Below are 23,529 nucleotides of genomic sequence, written 5' to 3'. Positions count from 1 at the left end.
ACCTTATCACAGGATTTTTTTTTTTTAGATGTTATTATTAATCTGTTTTTTTTGGGGATTGTTGGCTAGTCCCCACAGTGTAGCTGCTTTCAGGTTTCACTGCCTTTGAGACATTTGGTCTGACAGTGTAAACCTGTACACACACATTTACTTATTTATTTAGATGGGAACAATCCACAGACTGTACTGTTTTTAGGTAGTTATTCAGAGATGGTGTTATTATTAAGAGATACCATGGTCTGCAGTTTTATCATTGGAGAAAGCTTAACAGTTAATTTGGATTATGTGTGCCTTGATAATCAATCACATCATGGCCCTGATGGTCAGAGTTGTGTGACATCTAATCACTGTTTGTGGATACCATAGAAATAAATGAAAAGTACCGTAAACTGAATGTGTCGCAAAGTTGTCTGTGACTTCTCTTTTTTGGTGTAAACTCTAAAATTAGATTAATCCAAAAAAAATATTTAATGGCAAAAATGTTGAAGAATAGGCTGTGTTAAGCTATTTTTCCACAAAAGCAAAAAAAAAAAAGTATGTTTTGTGATTCAGAGGTCATTCTCTTTCATTCAGAAAAACTTGTCACCAAGTCTTTTTTAGAATAAATTTTTGGTGGAAGATGGATGATTATTTATTAGCTTCAGACAGTAAGGAAGACAAGATAATGGTGTGCATGCAGTACGAGGAAAGTTATTAGGATATCTATTAGGATATTGTAAGAAAAAGATGATGAGGATATTGAAGATCTTGATGAAGATGTTTATTGCAGCATAGCAGTGACAAAGTACATGTAGGACCTTGGGTTCAACAGAGTAAGAATGAACCCAGAAAAAATCCTAAGTTCAAACCTTTTATACATTTTCAGTTAACTACCCTTAATGTAAATGAAGTTGCTCCTGTCATTACAGCTGTGGTCTGTCTCTTAATTAAGTTCTGACACCCCTTTGTTTGAGGTGGTTCCCAGTGTCCCACACCTGTCCCATTCTACAATTGGTCACCATTTGCTCAGGATGTGATCATCCCAGATGGTTTACAAACAACATACCTGTTGACTTTCTTCTTCTCTATAATAATTAAGCCATTTTGGGAAATGAGCATGATCAAACATATTGAGTAGAAGAAGCTTTGACGAAGAATATAACTACAAATAATAATAATATTGTGAGGGACAAATAAAGTAAAGATTGATTGAGCAAAAGTGACCGACTGCTTTTTCATTCGTCTGCTATGTTTCTGGAAGCGTTTTCCCATTCATTCATTTTTTTTTCATAGGGATTTATGAAAATTCTGCAGTGAAAGTTTTTTAATCAAACAATGCATCTCTGAGATGAGTCACAAAATTCCAACTTTCATTTAAAGCACAATGTTTAAGGAAGAAAAAAGGCAAAGGTACGGTGGCCGAGAGCTCAATGAGCTGCAAATAAAAAAATAAAAAAAACACCTGCAAATTAAGAAAACATCTTCATCAATTTGACAACACATGCGCCGCAAATTCTCACAACACAAACAAAAAAAACACACTTCCCTTAAACATTTCTGATGTGATCTGCGCATATTTGAAGCACAGTTCTATTTTTGTTTGTTTGTTTTGTACTTGCAGCGTGTTCCTTTGTTTGTGTTGTGAGGACGCCACAACCACTGTGTCTGTCGTTTGTTCCTCCCACTACGGCATTATGAACTAACATTAAAGGGGTCCTATTATGCTCTTTTACAAGGTCTTGATTTTGTTTTGGGGGTGTACTAGAATAGGCTCTCATACTAGGTTGTTCGAAAAAACATTCTTTTCCACATATTTTACATTATTACAACACCACAGGTTTGTGTTTCTGTATTTGCAATGCATTTTTCTTTGGTTGTGTTGTGAAAATTTGCAGCGTGTTTCTGTATGCGGTTGTATTGTGAAAATTTGCTGCACGTGTGTTATCAAATACAGGTGCATCTCAATAAATTAGAATGTTGTGGAAAAGTTCATTTATTTCAGTAATTCAACTCAAATTGTGAAACTCGTGTATTAAATAAATTCAGTGCACACAGACTGAAGTAGTTTAAGCCTTTGGTTCTTTTAATTGTGATGATTTTGGCTCAGATTTAACAAAACCCACCAATGTTCTCAACAAATAAGAATACTTCATAAGACCAATAAAACAATAATAATAATAAAAAAAACATTTTTAGTCAATTGTTGGTCTTCTGGAAAGTATGTTAATTTACTGTACATGTACTCAATACTTCGTAGGGGCTAATTTTGCTTTAATTACTGTCTCAATTCGGCGTGGCATGGAGGTGATCAGTTTGTGGCACTGCTGAGGTGGTATGGAAGCCCAGATTTCTTTGACAGTGGCCTTCAGCTCATCTGCATTTTTTGGTCTCTTGTTTCTCATTTTCCTCTTGACAATATCTCATAGATTCTCTGTGGGGTTCAGGTCTGGAGAGTTTGCTGGCCAGTCAAGCACACCAACACCATGGTCATTTAACCAACTTTTGGTGCTTTTGGCAGTGTGGGCAGGTGCCAAATCCTGCTGGAAAATGAAATCAGCATCTTCAAAAAGCTGGTCAGCAGAAGCAAGCATGAAGTGTTTCAAAATTTCTTGGTAAACGGGTGCAGTGACTTTGGTTTTCAAAAAATACAATGGACCAACACCAGCAGATGACATTGCACTCCAAATCATCACAGACTGGAAACTTAACACTGGACTTCACGCAACTTGGGCTATGAGCTTCTCCACCCTTCCTCCAGACTCTAGGACCTTGGTTTCCAAATGAAATACAAAACTTACTCTCATGTGAAAAGAGGACTTTGGACCACTGGGCAACAGTCTAGTTCTTCTTCTTCTTAGCCCAGGTAAGACACCTCAGGAGTGGCTTAACAAGAGGAATACGACAACTTTAGCCAAATTCCTTGACACGTCTCTCTGTGGTGGCTCTTGATGCCTTGACCCCAGCCTCAGTCCATTCCTTGTGAAGTTCACTCAAATTCTTGAATGAATTTTGCTTGACAATCCTCACAAGGCTGCGGTTCTTTCGGTTGGTTGTGCATCTTTTTCTTCCACACTTTTTCCTTCCACTGGAAATGTTAACATGCTTGGATACAGCACTCTGTGAACAGCCAGCTTCTTTGGCAATAAATGTTTGTGGCTTACTCTCCTTGTGAAGGGTGTCAATGATTGTCTTCTGGACAACTGTCAGATCAGCAGTCTTCACTGAGTGACTCAAGTGTACATATGTGGGTCATTTTGTTGCTTCTGAGAAGTGTCGGTTAGCCACACACAGCGATAAATCAGAAGACATAAGATTGCTTTGCTTTGCTTATGTGGGTTGACTATTCCTTTTACCTTGAGCGTGCACTGCATCATCATTTTCTAGCTTTTTTAGTTCCATCATGTTCTTATGAGCTAAATAAGGTTTCTATGTTTTGTCAGACCATACATATTTTCATTAGACTGATCTTGTCAGATTGATTAGGTTATGCAGAGTACACTGATATTATATTAAGCATGGTCTGCCATATTGCTGACCAAAGTTATGAAGAGCCTTTTGATAAACCTTGTTTAACAGATCAATGAAATTGATGACAGGTCTCAGGACTCAGGTTTGATCTCTCCTTTGTTGTAGCCTTTGTTTTGTTTTAATTCTTTGTTAGTGGTTCAGTATGTCTCAGCTGTTTCTACTCTACTGTTCTCGATTCCTCCACTTTATATTCTATTCCTTCTGTTCTGTTTCACACAAGCTTTTCTGTTTTGTAGTTCTTTAATCTTGTCTAGTAAACCAGTCTTTCTGTCAGTCTAGTTAAGGCAGTAACAATGTCTTGAACATTGAGTGGAATTTTTAAAATGTATTTTATTTAATAAAATACAGGCCTATTAGGACAGACACAAGCATACAGCCATATTAAGAATTTTGTCTATGCACTTCTAGCTCTTTCACTAATTATCTAGTGAAGTGGATTTACTTATTGAAGAGTTAATGAGCGTTATCATGAGCATTGTAATGTTCGAAGCGAATGTCATAACAAATTTCAGTATACCGAGAAGATTTTAAAACAAGCGTTTCATTCATAAATTCACACGACCTTACCTTTACAATGTGGAAATACAAACGGAACACAGAAGACAACAAGTACACTGCTGGAAATGGATGGAGCTACATAAGGTCTATTAAAAAATATAACAGTGAAGGAAATTTTAGGTCTAATGGTAGTTGGCAAGTAATCATTTGGAACTATTTGCAAATAAAAATAAAAAAAAAACATGCAAACATTCACACTTTTTTGTATGCCCGAAACAACAAACAAAGCGTTTCATGGTTTGTATTAGTGATCATTAAGAAAATACATCTTTTGTATTTATTTAGGGGGGTGTACTCATTTATGCTGTGCATTGTAACTTGAGAACACCACTCTCACACGTCTTTTCCCTCATGCAATTCTTATATATATATAGCAGCTCCTTTCCCGCTAACAACATCTGTGGCTGATGTCTGTTAGGGGAGTAGGAAGAATTTTACCTTTTTCTGCAGCAAAAGCACAATGGCAAAATGCCCAAGATCCCTCTGTCATGAACTGAATATAGTATCTGTTCTAAAATTCATGAATACTTTCCACATAAATTAAAACATAGAAATACCAAGCAGGGCAAAATATTCTTTTGAAATTCTTTGTTGTCCTACTACATAAATCAATGTGCAAAGACTGAGATCATATTATTTTCAGTGTAAAAAAGAAAGAAATAACCATTTAGTCCTTTCTTCAGTAATCCAAAGAACCCTTTTCCACAACAAACAAGCAAAGAAATATTTTTTTTTCTGTCCAAAATATATTTTAAATATATGTTTGCTAAATATATGTTGTAAACAGTGAAGCTCAATTATATTTCTATCGTATCAGTGGTATTTCTTTGTAAGAAAATACCTTTTCAGTCTTACAGTATAGCCTACATTTAGGCCTTATTTATTTTTATTCAAATGTGTTAAATGTTCTCCAAGTTGACACCATCTAGTGTTTCTGGCAGCCGATCACAAACAGACATGTCTGTCTGGTAACTTTCCTCTTTCCCCTTTTCCTCATGGATTGTTGTTTTTATTACAGAGGAAAGATAAATATTAACATGAAATAGTTTCATGGAACTGTAATTTCTGGTAGCCTACTTACTAACCAATGGTACTTAAGTACAAATTCAAATTGTACAAATTCAGATTTATGCAACTTCTTCTATTGCACCACATCTCAGAGGCAAATATGTTACTTTTTATTCAACCACAGTTTTCCAATTTTTCATTTCCCATGTGTCCAGTGAAAACCTTGTATCTCCACATTTGGTGAATTAAAGTTTCAGATAAACTGAAGGCTAAAGTGTTCCTTTATGGGTTGAAAAAATGTTAGAACAGGGTTGGATCTGAAGCCTGCAGGACAGTCGCTATCCAGGAGCAAGGTTGGAGACCCCTGAATTGCCTATTAATTTTAATAAAATATATTTAAATGAATCAAATCAAGAAAAAAAATGGAAGGTGTACGAGGATATCAAATTGTTAAAGTGTAAACCCATGGAAAGAAGCTCACAAGAAGTGAAAAATGGTTTGTCTGATTTTACTGACAGAAATCTTTCAAACAAGACAACTAGAAAGCAAAGATGCCATCCTGGAATATACATATGTACGTCTTACAACATGGTTCTTTAAGAATTTAAAAGCTACAAAAGCTGCATCGACTAGGGTTAAAAGACATTTTAAAAAACATAACATGCTAGAAACATATTAATCACTGCGATAATAATCCAGTCCTCTTAAGTATTTGCTTATTTAAATCCAAATAGTGACCTTTTATTTGGCCAGGCAGTATAAATTTATAATAAATATGCTATGATGTTTACAGCTATATCAACTGATTTTACAATTATTTATCATGTCACTACACATAATATGACATTTAAAATGCAACAGGATCATTATATAACCTTTATGATAGTCATTATGATATTCAGTATCAATTATTTTAAAATACTTTCTTGGCAAATAGCATGGCACATAACAACACAACCAATTCAGTTCTTTCTGGATAACCCTGTACTAAAACGTAAAAAAAAAAATTAAAGTGACGAGACATACAGCCTAGCATGGTGAGCCATACTCAGAATTCGTGCTCTGCATTTAACCCATCCAAGTGCACACACACAGCAGTGAACACACACACACACACACACACACCGTGAACACGGACCCAGAGCAGTGGGCAACCTTTTTTGCTGCGGCACCCAGGGAGCAGTTGGGGGTTCGGTGCCTTGCTCAAGGGCACCTCAGTCGTGGTATTGCCGGCCCGAGACTCGAACCCACAGCCTTAGGGTTAGGAGTCAAACTCTCTAACCACTAGGCCACGACTTCCCCAAACTTGTGTGTTTTTATTTATATACAGTTAGAATAGTTTGATATGGTTAGATGCCTTCTTCATAACATCACTTTCTCTTTTAATTAACATTTAATTATGTGTACTCACTGGCACAGCATTTCACTGCATTTTGCTTCCACAGCGACGATGCAAAACCTTGCTCCGGTGTTACAGTTACTTTACAAAAGCCCTAGCCACTGAGAGGAGATATTGAACCTCAACAAGTATAAAAAAAGTCAATGTCTGAATAGATGTTTACTCTCTTCCTTACACACATTTATCGACTTTTTCAAGAACTATGTGCCATGCTATTTATATATATTTATACATGTACGTTTATCCTAGTCCTATAAAAAGTCAAATATACAGTACTGTGCAAAATCCGGTCCCACTTTATATTAAGTGGCCTTAACTACTATGTACTTACATTTAAATAAATAATTTGGTACAATGCACTTATTGTGTACATAAATATTTATTATTATATTGTTGACCCATCCCTTACACCTACCCATACCACCAAACCTGTCCCTAACCTTACCCGTATCCCACCTCAATGGCAGCAAAAGTGTTTTGCAATACAATATGAACACAATAAGTAGACTGTACTTATTTTTTTGATGTAAGCACATAGTAGTTAAGGCCACTTAATATAAAGTGGGACCCAAAATCTTTGAAAAAAATAAAAATAAATGACCACACATTGCCTTTGACATAGCTTTTAGGGTAGCTCTGCAGGTAGAGTACTGTACACACTAAACATACATGTCCCCCTTAATGTCCATATAATGAGTGCTTGATAAGTAGAACTTAAAAATATCATTTACCTTAATTTGCATACTAATTATGTCAGCTCAGTAATCTCTCTAGGTTTTAACATCATCACCATAATGAGATAGAATGGGACATTTACTAATATTTTCCAAGAAAAAAGGGGTACATGTAGTTAGTATATTTATGGTTTAACTATACACATTATAGAGTTATATTAAAACTTATTAATTTTTAATTATTCTTACGACAATAATTGATAATGTAACTTTTCATTTTTGTGTCAGTGCCCTCCTCACAGTAGTTCTGCCTTGGATGTACCACGAGACAGTATCAAAATTACTTTTGGATTAAAAAAATAAAAACTAGCACTAGAATCTTAATGCTGTGATATGCTAAATGCTATTAAAACAGTAAAATGATAGATAAGTGCAACAATAAGTGACAATGGCATAATGGTTAAATTATGGTTAACAGTCCAGATCTTTAACCACTTGACCTGTGGAAAGAAAAGAGAACAGTGAGTAACTATGACAACAAACAAGGCGGAGGTGTGGTCAGTGAATTGCTATGACAACTAACAGGGGTAACCAAAGAGACGAACGTGGCTGCACAGAAAACAGTGGCAAAGCACACACAAGCTGCATCCCAATTCAAAGGCTGCATCCTTCGAAGGCCACGAATGTTGGACAGAGTGTTGTTAAATGGGAGGTCTAGCCTACTGAAGACTGTTCTTGTCCCCTAGCAACTGTGACAGCTGCCGTTGCTGAGCGACAGTAATGTTTGTACGGGACTGTTTTAAGTTATATTCAACTGCCTAAAAACAAAACAGGATTCAAACCCTGTCTAAATATGTTCACCAAAGTCTATTTATGTACATAATAAAGAGAATAAACTATTTAAAAATCGCATCTTGCCAAGACATCACTCAACATTTGAACTGCTTTATAAACATTTTTCTTTATTTTTACATTTGTAATGTTACTAACAATATGGCTAGGCAGGGCTGAAGCCCCGGGGCCCGTGATTGGCTGTGGATTCGATTGACTGGCCATCGGTAGCACCAATCGCCAAAGCCCCACCACGCCCCCAACTTATTAGCGCTATTATTTAGTGGAGCTTTTCCGTAAATTCCATGCATTACCATTAGAGATTGAAACATCATTGTTGTGAGAGAGGAGCTCAAAAAAGGAAAAATACTTCAAAAGACAAAGCAGAGAAAAAATAATTTATTCACTAAAACCCCCAGCTATCAAGTTGTTTTACTAAAGCTGATGATGCAGTGGAAGTTGTCGAAATCAAGTGGACCGGGCACATGGAGCAGGTAAAAACACATAGTCATTATCCCCACATATTTTAGGTTAGTTGGATTATTAACTTAATGGATGCATTGCTGTTTGTTTGTTTGTGTGAACAAACTATATATTCGCTTAAGGGTTGGGAGATAAACCAGTACAAATATGTCAATCATTTTGCTCCTCATGATGTAAGCTTATCATTTAAACATGTTTTAAGCATTGTGGTTTAAAAACAATTTTTTAAATTGTTCAGGGACATTGAGCAGAAAGGCAGAATTAATTTTGGTAAATGCGCAGCACATGTTAAGACGGCTTCAGCCTGTTACATGCGGGGCGCACCTGCTCGTACACTGCCTGATTAAACCTGAGTTCTTTTTCGCATTTATACAGTGAAGACTATTCAGTCTATTTGTACGTTTGGGACGAGTAGGTCGATTTCTTATGTATCTTTGTTCTGTTGTAATTTGTGACTGTTTACTTGTCTTCAGTAAGCTTGTTTTTACTTAGGCTAGTATTATATTTTGTGATAATGAAATTAATAACAAGAATTATTACAATTTCAGTGCAATCAAAAATTTTGATAGGATAAAATTTTACACTATATACAATTATTGTGATGGGGGGCCCTGCAGTAAGTCATAGCCCCGGGGCCCAGTGAGGTCTTGATGCGACCCTGATTATTACGTAATTACATTGAGTAAGAAGAAAATAATTCTTACATTTCTAAGTCAAATCCGTAATTTTTTCCTCAAATAAATTCTTTGTCACAGGCGCTCAATGAATTCTGGGGCACACAAGGCCACAAAGGATCCTTATGTTGTATCCTCCGCATTTGGAGGCCGCATTTGAAGAAGCCTTCGAATTTGGACAGCATTTGTCGCGCCACATGTGATCGGCCTTCAAATGCGCTCTTTGAAGATACAGCCTTTGAATTGGGTAACATGTAACAACTATGATAATGTACATATCTAAAAAGGCTGAATGGCCTTCGGAAGTTTCATCAAGTTAGACAGAATGAGAACATTAATTGTACATATTAAAAGCAGTAAAATGAACTCACCTGTTTCGATGAGGAAACCAAATAGCAATCAATGCACCAACAATTCCAATCAATGCCAGTCCCAATTAAAGCAGTACCCCAGCCAGGTAAACCAGCTGAAATATAGCCTACATGTAAAAAGAAAACAGATGGAACTTGAATTAAAGTATTAAAATTGATATAAAACAAAGTCAAAACATAGTCAATAACAATTAACATTTAAACTGACTTGACTGCTGTACACTTTACCATTATGGTTTCCATCTCGTTTTCTCTCAAGGTCTGTAATTTCAGACAAACACAAAAATGCATACTTTATATACACTGAAAAACAACTGAATTAGAAAAAAAAGGCCTAAAACAATTTCAAGTGCATGTATATGATTTTATCCTTTAAAATTATAATACATTCAAAATATAACACAAAAAAAAACTAAAAAAAAAAAAAACCCCACATATCCTTAAAACACCACATGTCACTAATCGCACACACAGGCACTTACTTTCATATGAAATAAAAACAACATACTTTAATACCTAAATGTTGTCACAGTGAAGTTGCCACTGCAGGTCCTCACAGGCACTTACTGTCTGATTCTGGAAGGTCATAGCCACTACAGGTCCTAACATTTTTTCATCTGAATGAGCAGCACACTCCATTCTACGCAAAGAGGCAAATAAGTCATTTCAAAACGCATTTTACTCTTATAATATTATATTTTAACAGATCTGTCCTAAACAACAAAAAATGGCCTACCATCAGATACCACGCATATTCGCAATCTCCGGTTGGGATGTTCAAGGGCACGGGGTAAGTGAATCCCTTAGTCGTGCGCAGACTCTCACATGAGGTTTCCTGCTTTGCGGGACATCCTGGTAAACACAAGATACCATTTAATAACAATATATTTTGAGAGGTAGATAGGTCGAAATTACGGCAGAACAATTATGCAAGTTGATCCCTGCCACCGGTTTGCGAAGCGAAGATGCATCTCTTTCTATAAAGCTTACAACTTTTTTTTTTTTTTTTTTTACCTTCACGAGTTTACGCTTACATATAATTAGCTGAAGTATGATAATGCATATTTGGCGTGCTGTCCGGGGAAGGGCTCCGAGCTCTGGAATGGCCCGAACCTAGAATACCCCCCTCCCCATATAAGTGTAAAATGAATTTGAAGTGAGGAGATGGGGTGGAGGAGGGATGCTGATAAACCGTCAATGGATAGAGGTAAGTGAGCTGTATTTATACCATGGTGTTGATTAACTTGAGTTCGCTCCACCTGTGCTAATTGGGCTAAATATCTGATGCGCTCCTCCAGAACCTTGTTAATAAAACATAATTTATCTAAAGATTAGATTTTTTTTTTTTTACATTTTTTTATGAAAGATCAAGTGGATAAACAATGCAGATTTATTGTCACAGCCTTCATTGATCATATTTATCAAGGGTATGAATAATTTTGAGCACAACTGTATATGAGGCACACTCATGGGAAAAACCATGATAAACCTGATAAAGAATCCAAAAAAAAAATTGCTGCATGGGGGGACCAGCTCCATATTAATGTCTATGTATTTATAATGCAATGCCAATACAATCTCTGTTGGTCTAAAGGTCAGGTGTCCCCATAATTTTATCCATATAGCGTATACAAGGCTGCCAGTCATATTCAGATCTGACCATTTCACACAGAAATATGTCACGATAAATTAGCAAAGTCAGTTACAACTGTTTTTCATGCCAACTTTGTAAACCCAAAGGAAACCGTCCTCATGTTGAATACAGTAAAAGAGTTACAAATATAGTAAGAGTTACAGTAATAGTAATTAGTGTTAGAATGTTAGAATGCTATTATGAATTCAGCCTGAAAACATTAATGTGAGAATGAGACACATTTATTTGCAAAGCCATAGAACCATATGTGGCATCATTTCCATCCAGCAGCACATTGCCAGAAATCTCCAATGGTTGCTGCCATTGGTGTCATAGTATTTTGTCTGTCATTTTATTTCAGTGTTATGATTATACAGATTGTTTTAAAGACATGCTGCCTCCTCCTTCAGGCAACATAACACAAATACGCAATTTTTAGGACTGATAAGTAAAAAACAGGTATCTATTTTGCCCCTTTCCCCAGGGACAAATGTGCAGATGTTTGTGAAAATCCTTAAAGGAAGGAATTTCCCTTATAAGCAGATAAGCAGCAATATGAAAGCATAGCACACATGCACAACACACACATGTTCATGAGGATATTCCGTAGATGTGGTGATTTTTATACCGTAACTGTATTTTTTTATCCCCCTCCCCTAACCCTACCCTCACACAAAATTTATGACATTTTTAGATTTTCAAAAAATATAATTTTGTATGATTTATAAGCTGTTTGTATAAGCTTGCTAATGGGCACAAAAAAATGTCCCCACAAGGACAAGGATATTGGATATTGCCATCTTTGTGGGGACATTTTGTCCTCAAAACATACTTGAACCACACACACACTTTGGATTCCATTTGTTCACAAAAAAGGGAGGAGACCTGTTTGGAATCCCGCAGAGAACCCTGGTCAAAAAATCTGTTAGACAGCCCAAGACTGCTTTTCACAGCAAAATCACTAGTGTTAAAATTTTAAGGATTGAATTTATGGTAACATTTTCAGTCTTGGTGTTGTTTTAACATTTTATGGTAATAAAAGCCAAAACAAAACCCACTGTATAACATTAACACCAGTGTAGTGTCAAAATAAAAAAAGGGTCTTAACAACATTACTTAACAGTTTTGTTTATATTGTTAAACTGGCACAGCTTTTTCGAAGCCGAATGAAATCAACAAAACACATTTACATTACATTTATGCATTTATCAGATGCTTTTATCCAAAGTGACTTACAGTGCATTCAGGCTATATATATACATATATATATAGGTATAGGTATGTGTGTATATACACTAAGTGAAATACCATTGTATTTTAGGTGATATCAGATTTACGACTTCACATCATGAAGGATGGTTACCGTCATTTCGAGATGACAGCATGTGACATTCTACTCGGAGCTGTCCTCGGACTCAGAAATATGCATTTCATTTTTATGGCAACACTATCAACACCTAAACAGAGCCTGCGGTGGTCACGTGGTACAGCGTGGCTCTCAGAAAACTCGCAGTTAACAAGTTGTAATTACAAGTTCTACGAGGACACGAACGCTTTTTACAAGTTGGAATCTCGTAATTACGGGAATTCCAATATGGTGTGAACGCACCCTGCTGGGTATGTTGCGCCCTGATTGGTTGTATATATACCCGCCCAGCCCGCTGAATGTGTTCGAGTCATAAAAGAGCTCTGCTTCCTATTTTGCCTACAACATCAGTGTGAGTGGCACGGCTACAGTAGTCTGCGCGTTTGTGACAGCAGCAGTGATCCATCCGATGGCCGGTGTTAAGATAAAATTGTTAGCATTTGTTTTTATTCTTGCGAGCTCTGCGGCATCTAACAGTAAGATTTGTTCCACTGTAACAAACATTTATTTGTTCATAAAAGCTAAGCGTGGTGAACTCCGTACATTGATTATTACTTAGTTTGAACATCGCTAATTAATCTTAAAAGAATATAAAACATGTCGTGTAATTAAATGGAGTTTTGTATTTCTCATCAGAATGCCCAGCAAATCAAGAAACGTTCTGCGACAGCCTGCGCTCGTCCCTTGGATACACATACACGGTCCCAGCAGACATCCCATGCTTTGAAAAGTGCGAACAAGGGTGGTACTATCAGGTGGGAACTTTTGCTTTCTGGATTTAATTGTTGAAGATATCATTTAAAAACAGTCAAATGTTTCATAACTCCTCGGATTGCTGTTCTTTGTATAGAACGGGACGTTTATTGTCGACTCAACTCCGAATGCCGGTGGAAAGAGGTTACCAACAGTAGTGGATGTAACCCCTCGGAAGCTGTTATTGAGTGTCTGCGAGAACCTACAGTGGCAACTTGTCTGTGACAAGGTAGTAGCAATGAACGTGTCTGTTTAATTTTCACACAATGAATAAGTCTGTCTGTGTGGCTCCAAAAGCAATGCTACATTGTCATGGCCATCAGGACAGACGAGGTTCTAACATATATTTTTTCTTCTGTTTCAGTGTAACTGCATTATCAATTATCTAGGTAAGCAATATGAAGGTACACACAATACATACTTTAGAAACTAGTATTTTTCTGTGTATTTTTAGTATGCTTTTGTTTGTATTTGTCCAAAGTTACAGATTTGAAACATTTAGCAGCACGTGACACCTTGACAAGAAATAATACATCAGGAGACGAACAAGATGGCAACCGTGAAGGCAACGGTAAAGGCAGTGGTTTAGCCTTTAAAAGTCTGAAGCTTTTTCACCTTAAAATCTAAATCTTCTATAATCTTCTTTTATCTTTTTACATGTATATTCAGCAGATTTACCTGACTGGGTGATTGCTTTAATTGTGATTGTGGTTGTTGGTGCAAGTATCGCTATTTTAATTATTGGAATAAGGTGAGTGCTTTTTACAAAGTTGGGTTTAATATGTAAGGATGATGTTGTCCTTCTGTCCTGTTAGAAAAAATAAAGACCATTACATTTAAATAATGTAACTGGTGTAATTACATCTCTTTTTGTTTATGTCTGGGTCATATACAAATGCTTTTACTTTCAATGAAAGACTTTTGACATTTTTTTTTACCACAGGGCAAAAGGCTTCTGTAAACCAAAACAAAATGCTGTGCTATAGTGGCAAGGCTTTGACTTTGTGCCTTTGAGCAAATCACCTCAGGTTGCTCCAGAGGGACTGTGTCTGCAATACCAGTTATATAAACCACTCTAAATGACCACAATAATCACTATTGTACTTTCTATATTTCCTCCATTTTTTTTTCTTGTATGATTTTCACAAATATAACATTCTGTTGTTTTATTAGCTTTGTGTATTGCAGAGCTTTGTGTGTGTCTTTTAATCCAAATGTAACCTTAACTCTGTCTTGTGCTACATCACATGCAGGACTATGGAGGGCACTGACACTATATTGAAAAATTATTTTATCATAAACCATATCTTATCAAATTATCTTAGATCATTATCTAAAAAAAAAAGTATCAATGATAAATTAACTCCTTTATATAGCTTTGAATATATATGAATATATATTGAATGTATATATATATCATAAATAGCCTATATATATATATATATATATATATATATTATATATATATATATATATATATATAAATAAATATACATACACTAACATGTACCCCCAACATTCAGAGTTTTTAAGGTATTAGTAGATTAATTTCCTATTCAGATGGGGATAATACTAAATTTCATAGAGATCTCACTAGTGGTATTAGTGAGAAAACTGAAATCCTTCAAATTTGTATCACATGTTGCATTACATCTCCAGAGTGCGTATGTTTGAATATTTATTTATCAAAGTACATTTTCAGGATTTAATTTTGCAAATTTGATCATAAATCTCAAGTTCTGGTTATTATCAAGCACTCATTTATACAGATCTCAAGGGGGCATGTATGTATTTATAAAAAAAAAAATGTTACTATATTGCATAACTTTTTATAAAGCTCATAAAATTGTATATATAAATGTAGCTGGCACACAGATCCAAATTTACTTTGGATAATATTTATACTGTCAACACCTTCACTGCCTAAAATCACATTCACACTGACATCATTTAAATAGCTGAAGATTGTCTCTTTTCTTGTAGGTGATTGTAATTTATTGTTGTATCCTGTATCATAACATTGGTAGTCCGCTTTACTGTTCATTTGCATAGAGTTTTCACCAGAAAATGCAATCCCAATGAAAATGAATAATGTCTGTTTTATCAGTGAGAACCCTTACTTAAGTCTAAGACTTTGTGGGGCAAAGTAACTGTACAACCAGGGCAAGTATTTAAGTTGCCGCTGTGGAAGCAAAATGCAATGAAATGCTGTGCCAGCGAGTACACACATCTAATGCATTACTAGATTAAGTAATCCAAAGAAAACAGTTATCAAAAGGGCACCTAAATTTAGCAAAGTACACTGGGACCATACACGCAAAGGTATACCTTTTTATACCTTTATACATTGTCTGCTTCTAAAAAAAATGCATTAGTACCTTAAGGGATAGATAGCACAATTGTACCATTTTTTCTGACAGCAAACTGTCTTACATAAAAATACTTTGACAGTATAGACAGAATTAATCAAATTGGTTTTGTTGCTGTGTGCCAAGCTATTTATGATAAAGCAATTATTATATTGGGTACTGATTTGTCTATACTGACTGTCATACCTTAAAATATGAAAGGATGTTGTTACACTTTGTCATAATATGTGTAATAATATGATATTGATCAATAATAATAAAGTAAGTGTCAGCTGCCATTGTATTCTGAGATTAAATGATCACTTCTTATGCAACATTTATTATATTTTTCTCAGTATTTGTGTAAGCATTATATGTATTTTGTTATATTGTACAACCTTTTCAGTCTTTTTTATTTTTTTTGGACTTTGCTGTCTAGATATCTTGTTGGGGTCTCAATAAAAATTTATAATACTTTCCATGTCTTGTGAAGTTACTTCCTTGGTTTTCCATGTTTTCCTTTCTTTTGACATGTTGAGTAGTGCAGAAAGTTAAAATGCCTTACACTGACCATCTAACTCTACGTATTCTAGCTTATTGGTTATATAAACCAAGTTTGTTTATATCTGTGATTTTTAAAAATAACCACTAGTGGCACACCACACACTTTTGCTGTGGTACTGTATTCCCCATATTATAATTTATAACCACTGCACACAGTATAAAGCGGGTGCTTTAGGATTACATTATGACTGTGGTTCTTGGTGGATGTGTTTTCTGAAATCTCGCAGACTGTCTAATGAACATTACTGCAGTATGATACATCACTGTACAACGAAAATAGCTAGACACGCCTGTTTCCGAAACAATCTTTCTTTGAACTACAGTTCTGGGAGATGACAATTTTTTAAACTATGTTTAAACAATGGAACTTATGATCATAGTTAGCCAATAATGATTTTGGGAAACACCCCAGAACCCCAGTGTTGGGGTCTGTCTGAAATTGTCTTTGAGGTCTCTATAACTTCCACTAATCGACTAATTTCAAAAGGGCTAACACTGACAGTACATAAACTACATATATTCCCATACGAATGCAGTTGTACATTTTGCAGTGATGACATTTCTATTTCTTTGTTAGTTATTTGTGTCAGTCTAACATTTTTGTACTTCTATTTCTTAAGTGGTGTCCAATGTCAGAGACTGCTACTTCTAAAAGAAAACTGAAATGGCCAATAAAAATTTAAAACGTACAAAAAATGTATAAACCATTGAAACACTCATTACTTACATATTACAGTCAATAGAACATCATACACGACCTATTAAACCGAGTACACTGCTGAAAAATGTGGTTTCCTAAACCTGTTGTGTTCCTGTTGTCTTGCATCAGATGTTGGAAGTCATGTGAGGTTTTGATAAAATAATAAAAAACAATTAGGGTGATGTCAACTGTGGAAGTCCAAATATGGCCCTGTGTTGCATCAGACTGGGGAAGGTGGTTCAGCATTGCATTGAGATCACATGTTCTTGAGTGGGTGAAGAATGGAAAGAAGTGAAAGAGAACAGAAAAAGGAATGGAGAAAGTTATTAGGAAACCATATAATCTCATCACACTTAATATAAGATGATATCTTCTATATAAGATGATAACTATTTATGGGCCTGTCAGTATTTTAAAATGCTTAAATAAATTTTAAAGGACAACAGTGTTTGTCAGTGCTTCTCTTCTGTAGCTCTAGATTTGTAAAGAAAATTTACAACTAATGTAATGTTATATTTAATTCTCAAACCTATATCTATGTTATAATTCTTAAATTTTGGCACAAAAATCTTTATTTGTTTTTTTTGTTTTGTTTTTTTCTAGTGGGTTTTCCTGACTGGACCATTAGTGTTTGGACTGGAGTGAGTGCATTTCTGATTCAGTCAGTATTCTGTCACATACTGCTCTTATGCTGTGTATGAATAATCCAAATCATTAACTTTGATAGTATGTTTTGAAATATTATATTTGGTAGTCAACTACAGTAAAAAATAGTGGTGACTACAGCTTCTAAAAGTCCTGTCATTGCACCTGGATGTTTTATCTTCAGTTATTCATTGCATTTAATCCAAGAGTAATCTTTTTGATCACTTTATAAATTTATATAGCATTAGCTCTATTATTCTGTTTGTGTTGTATACTTGTGCATCTCAGGGCTGTATAGCATGTAGGATTTTGTTTGTATTTGAAATTAAATTGCGATCATAATAAAATAATTATATTATTTAGTTATAAATTATATAACCCTACATTTATAAATTAATACTTCCCACCTATGATGTGCACAAATGATAATGTGTACTAAAAATGTTTTATCATAAAAGTGAATTTTATGTCTGTTACACAATCTGCACATTAAAAATAAATATATATATATATATATATATATATATATATAAATATATATATATATATATATATATATATATATATATATATATATATATATATATATATATATATATATATATAATAAATATTTTTAATCAAAAGAATACCTTGAGATAACTTGGAGATGACTTGAAAAACCTACATAAACCATATATTGTTGCAATCGTGAGTTTATTGTGTTTATGTTATGCTTTTTATTCAGCTTATCCAACATTTTCTTTAACGCATAAGTAAGCCTATAGGAGAGACTTCTGGTTCATTAGCCACTATAGGTAAATAACAAGGAGAATAACAGCATGCAGTAAACGGTAAATTAATATAATATTTGGTTTTATTTTTTGTTTTCCTTATCCAGGTTATATTATGTCGATTTTTTTAAATGGCAAAACCTGGGTCGCTGTCCTGAAACTCTTAACGCTTCCCTTTGGTAAGGGATTATATTCAACACCCTTAAGTCATTCCCTTAGGTAAGGAAATCACACCTTAAGTCTCATACTTAAGGGAAAAACTTAAGGTGCTTTATGCAACCGGGCAACCTCAAACATTAACATGTGAGTTAATAAACATGAACTTGATCTAATTAAATGGGGATAAGGTAAAATTGAAATGTCTCTGAATCTGCTGATAAAGTACTCCTCATGTATCCATTTGACTAAACCAGACCTAAGACATTCAAGCTGCCTAATCAGAAGACTAGCGGACTCCCACTGTACAAAAATTTCATAATTATTTTTTTTCATAAGGTTATGATTTCAAGGCCAAGAGATTAAGGATAACAATAAAGTTAGAAATCAAGCATCATGTATAAATATTTTGCAAGACATTACTATTATGACAGCTACTTTGTTTACACATTTATTGAAACAGTGGGCAGGGCATAGCAGAAGTACTTTCACCAAAAAAGGAAAAATGAAGCAAGTCAAACAGGACGAGTCTTCTGAAACATAAGGAGATTGGTTATTGTTTCCTGTTACAGGCAAACCACCCCTCCCTCTTATCAAAACATGGTCACACCCAGCCCCTATCCCGCATGTGGACTGTAATGTTACAAAGGTAAGACTTGCTTTACCTCTGTAATGTAAGACTAAAATGCTTTTGCAACCTACACCATTACCAGGTAATTACCTATTACCTGGAGTACTACAAAATACATGGGCATCGGTTTAGTTTTTTGCACATGCATTTATTTTAATCAATATTCATTGTTCAAAATAATATTTATTTCAGCAACCACACTAACTTTAACCTCTTCCTCAAATTTAGACCACTGTATTTTAAGCAACCTTATACCTATATAAATAAAAATGATTATTATTATTAAGAAGGTAAAATGGCGAACAAATTGAAAGTTGTTGAAGAAATACATAGACTTAATGTATGTATATTTCTTTAACATACATTTTGGGTACCAAGATTGTAACGATGGTAAAACCAGAATTTTTTGACATTGTGAGGACATTTGGTCAAACCCCACAAGGATAATAGTTTATAAAGCATCCTAAATTATGTTTGAATAAAAACGTAAAAATACAAAAAGTCTTCTTAGGGGACAGAAAATATAAGCATAAGAACCATTAGTCATTATAATGCTGTAATACAAGTTAGAGTGTGTGTGAACTGGCACATGGTTTGTGAGGACACAAATGTGTATAATGACATGGGAAAAACAATAAAAAAAACAAAAAACATAATTTTATTTTATTTTATTTTATTAGTCTATTAATATTTTTTGAAATTCAAAAAATGCCAGTAGTTTTTCATTCGGGGTAAGGTTAGCAGATATAATATACATTTTATACATTATAAAAACCATTATGCATATGAAGAGTCCACATACTATGCCAGTTTGTGTGTGTGTGTGTGTGTGTGTGTGTGTGTGTGTGTGTGTGTGTGTGTGTGTGTGTGTGTGTGTGTGTGTGTGTGTGTGTGTGTGTGTGTATGTGTGCGCACGTGTTTTTGTGACATATGAGGACACAAATTTGTATAATGACAAGGGTATAATATAGGTATTACAAGGAAAAGGTGACTTTTCAGGACATTACTACATGTCCCCACTTTTCAAAATGCATAGAAATCACACAGAATGGAGTGTATTGAAAATCCGAAATAGCACAAAGTTTCCTGTGAGGGCTAGGGTTAGGTGTAGTGTTGGTGTAGGGCGATAGAATATACAGTTTGTACAGTATAAAAACCATTACGCCTATTGGATGTCCCCACTTTTCACAAAAACAAACATTATTATGGACTCCAAAATTTTTCCAAGTAGAGGCAAATCCACGTCATGTGTGACATTAAATATAAAAAAAATGCGGGTGGATTTCAGCAGTGGTGTGTAACACAGTCACTCCTATAGCCACCTTGGCGGGTCAAATCAGGGTTTACGCAGATCCTTACAAAGTCTTAAACGTAGTTATAGCAAATTTAAGGCCATTAAAAATCTTACATGGCTTAAAAAGTAAAATGTTAGTTAATATGCCTTCTAAAAATCTAAACAAATAAGACTAATAATGAAATTAATATAACAATTGATACTTCTGACTTTTGACTTCTTAAAAAAATGGTTTAAAGGCTGACTGTAGGAAATACTGCAATGAAAAGTTGAAAGACAATATGAATCTGCTCTTCTTTGCTATTTGTTTCTAGTGCAGATAGGGCAGGGATGTTTTTATTATTATTATTATTATTATTATTATTATTATTATTATTATTATTTAAGCACTCCATAGTCAGCTTTAATACTTTAAAACGTAATTTCCCAACAACAAAATAACGGCCAGTGAAAATGCTGAGTGGCTACTAACTTTGGAAAACCACTAGCCACAGTGGCTGGTGAACAAGTTAATGTCAAGCCCTGGGTACAACATAAGATAAAAAGACATTAATAATCGTCTCCCACTCAAACGCAATTTGTTAAGGACTACTGGACTCAGACTTGAAAACGTGGACTCGTACAGATTCTAAATCTAAATTCTAAGACCCCAAACAAATATCTGTAACTTTAAAACACACTTTTTTTAATATGATACTTTATTATTTGTATTTTTAATAAGACCTCCAATGTTATTTGGGCAATTTTCCAATGGAAATTTTCCCTGAAACGCCCTTAGTCTGTCATTATTTTAGTAAAACACCTGTGTGAACTTGAGATGAACTTCTAAGAACAACACACAAGAGGGAACGCGCGAAAGACAGCGTTGCGTCAGTAGTCAGGAAGTGCTCTCACTTTGCTCAACCAGGAAGTCAAAGCAGAAATGTTAGCATTTGCCGTTCCACCTTTAAGATGACAAGAAGTGCAGCTTTTCTTGGTAAGTTCTTTGATTACTACTAATTTGTTTTACATCTCTGTGTACCAACTTTCCATCTGCAGCACTGCAGTTCTGGTTTGAAATTGTTTGACCAGGGGATTTAGGTTGTCGATTGATTTTGAAATGAATCTACGGTGTATGTCTACAAATAGTTATTGTGATATAAACCTAAAGTCAAACTGTGATCAAACTGCTACAAAGTCACATTTACAATAAATAAAGTGACAGTAACTTTATCTCTTTTTTTACTCCGAGGTGGAAACAGTTCACTAGTTACACTGATTTGGCCACCTAGCATTAACTGTTGATCACCCAACATGTCATGATAAAATTTAACTTTTTACTGAAAGCTGTGTTTTGTATTCAATATATTTGAATTGGTTTTAAGATATCTTTACTGTCCGTCGAATTGTCTATTTGGGAATTCCCCTTCAGTAGCAACCTAGCCCTTCAGATAAGCACAAGAAAACAGTCTGCAGTCCCTGGTGATATATCAGCACGGACTCTTTTCACAAGACACTATTCTTTGTATTATATTACCTTTGCATCAAATTACAAAAAAACTAGTTTACGCTAATGCGCAGGTGTTTCTAATGCAGCATCTATGGGAGGGACAGTAAATTTGACATCGTTTTCTTTTCTGACTGCCATTATCAGTCTCTCTCAATTTTTTTCCTTTTATTGAAAGTCAGGAAAACACTATCGTGGAGTTCTTCTATTGCTATTTGATCAAATGTGAATGCAAAAAATATATTTGTAGTACTCTCCCATTCACCGCTCTTCAGTTAACCCAACTATGACAACTTTTTGATTTGATTAAGACAAAGATTAAGCTGAGACCCACCCATAATTTATGTTTTGTTTTGTTTTGTTTTTACTAATGGTAGATTAAATCACATTTTCAATGCTTTGTGGAAGTCAAACACCCCATTAATTTATGGTTTGTGGGCAAGGATAAATTGGTCACTTTCTGTGGATTAAAAAAAAACTTTTTTGTGATTTGCATATAGTATGCAATAGTAGTTTGTGAGGTGTTGGTGTTAATGTGATTTTGAGATTTAGGAAATTGTAGCACTATTAGTATACTGTTTTGGGAAATATATTTTTGTGTTTTAATTAACTGCTTAAAAACAAATTTCAGAGAAAGGGATAGGAGGTTCCTTCTCATTTGCTGACAATAATTTTTATTATCATCAGAAAGTGAATATATTATGTAGTGGAACCCCCAACTTTAATTTCCCTCTTGACAATAGGAGCCATTAATCTCAACACATTTATTGAAAGGTCACACTTTTTTTAGTCTAATCTGTCAAATACAAAAGACTTTGTACTACAGAAAAAAGTAAGCAGTGGTATACAAAAAAGTAAGCAGTGGTATACATTCTTGGGAATGCTTTGTACTACAGAAAAAAGTAAGCAATGGCATACAAAACCAACTGTTTGCACTTTTGAATTAGGAACCGAGGCAAAGCTGTTGCTATTTCAGAACATGATAGTCTGGATTATGGATTATGTGTTTGACCACACATTCTGTACATTGTACACTACAAGGCAAAACAGTTCCTTATCTCTCCTTCTGGAAGTGATTTTTGTGAATCAGAGAAAGTGTTGTGTTGTCATTCAGAAAAACTTTGTCAGAGAGTTGTTTAAAAATGTCCCGTTGTGTTGCATAATGTTTGAAGTATTAAGAAAAAAAACAAGGTAATGTTTCCTTTCTCTCTCTAAAATGGCCGGTAGAAAGTCCTAAAATGGACGTCCTTCCCCCGTGTTGCATCAGACCATGGTAAGGTGGTTCAGCTATGTTTTGCTGTCACGAGTTCTTGAGTGGGTGTAGCTTTAATGGGTGGAAGAGGGCATTTGTTTATTTGCTTCAGACAATGAAGGAGACCACATAAAGGCGTGCCCGTGACATAAAGGGAAAGTTATTAGAAAAGCATTTCATCTCCTCACACTTGATCTGAGACATCTACTTCTAAATCTAAACTTTAGAAGAGGTATGTCCAAACATGCCTGGTTAAATAAACATTAAGTGGCAAATGGGTTTTCCAGTAGCCAGTTTAGATATTAGAGTTCTTGATATTTGCTTTTCTGAATGACTATACTGTCATTTTGGAGTAAATATAATATAATTTTACACAGTCAGTTATATATACATGACATTATAATAATTAAGTTAATAACTGTA

General features: G+C 34.8%; 1 long non-coding RNA gene across 4 annotated transcripts in view; it reads right to left on the bottom strand.

Moving 5' to 3' along the window:
* Positions 1-6,979: 6,979 nt before the first annotated feature.
* Positions 6,980-23,529, bottom strand: part of LOC109084762 — a 35,603-nt gene continuing 19,053 nt past the window's right edge. For 3 of the 4 annotated variants that reach the window (XR_006161951.1, XR_006161949.1, XR_006161952.1), the window contains 5 exons: positions 10,242-10,357; positions 10,022-10,145; positions 9,734-9,766; positions 9,506-9,612; positions 6,980-7,646 (listed from right to left, as the gene is read on the bottom strand). This is a non-coding gene — a long non-coding RNA (uncharacterized LOC109084762). The remainder of the gene's footprint in view (positions 7,647-9,505; positions 9,613-9,733; positions 9,767-10,021; positions 10,146-10,241; positions 10,358-23,529) is intronic. The other variant, XR_006161950.1, reaches the window with a different exon arrangement.

Source organism: Cyprinus carpio, chromosome A16 (assembly GCF_018340385.1).
Source record: "Cyprinus carpio isolate SPL01 chromosome A16, ASM1834038v1, whole genome shotgun sequence".
Taxonomy (NCBI): Eukaryota; Metazoa; Chordata; class Actinopteri; order Cypriniformes; family Cyprinidae; genus Cyprinus; species Cyprinus carpio.
This window is presented reverse-complemented; position numbering and strand designations above follow the sequence as displayed.